This window comes from Entelurus aequoreus, linkage group LG22 (assembly GCF_033978785.1).
Source record: "Entelurus aequoreus isolate RoL-2023_Sb linkage group LG22, RoL_Eaeq_v1.1, whole genome shotgun sequence".
Classification (NCBI taxonomy): Eukaryota; Metazoa; Chordata; class Actinopteri; order Syngnathiformes; family Syngnathidae; genus Entelurus; species Entelurus aequoreus.
The window spans coordinates 12973540-12974335 of record NC_084752.1 but is presented as its reverse complement, the minus strand read 5'-3'; positions in this window follow the sequence as shown (position 1 = coordinate 12974335).

The following is a 796-nucleotide window of genomic DNA, read 5'->3' as shown; positions in this document are numbered from 1 at the left end:
TAAAAGTTGAAAATACACTATATTGCCAAAAGTATTTGGTCACCCATCCAAATGATCAGAATCAGCTGTCCTAATCACTTATCATCACCTAATCACCACAGGTGTATAACATCAAGCACTTAGGCATGGAGACTGTTTCTACAAACATCTGTGAAAGAATGGGCCGCTCTCAGTGATTTCCAGCGTGGAACTGTCATAGGATGCCACCTGTGCAACAAATCCAGTCCTCGCTCCTAAATATTCCAAAGTCAACTGTCGACTTTATTATAAGAAAATGGAAGAGTTAGGGAACAACAGCAACTCAGCCACCAAGTGGTAGTTCCACGTAAACTGACAGAGAGGGGTCAGCGGATGCTGAAGCGCATAGTGCAAAGACTTTCTGCACAGTCAGTTGCTACAGAGCTCCAAACTTCATGTGACCTTCCAATTAGCCCACGTACAGTACGCAGAGAGCTTCATGGAATGGGTTTCCATGGCCGAGCAGCTGAATCTAAGCCATACATCAGCAAGTCCAATGCAATGCGTGGGATGCAGTGGTGTAAAAGCACGTCGCCACTGGACTCTAGAGCAGCGGAGACGCCTTCTCTGGAGTGATGAATTACGCGTTTTCATCTCGCAAGCTGATGGACGAGTCTGGGTTTGGAGGTTGCCAGGAGAACGGTGCAGTTTGGACTGCATTGTGCCGAGTGTGACATTTGGTGGAGGAGGAATTATAGTGTGGGTTTGTTTTTTTCAAAATCAAAGGGTTTGGCCCCTTAGTTCCAGTGAAATGAACTTTGAATGCTCCAGGATACCA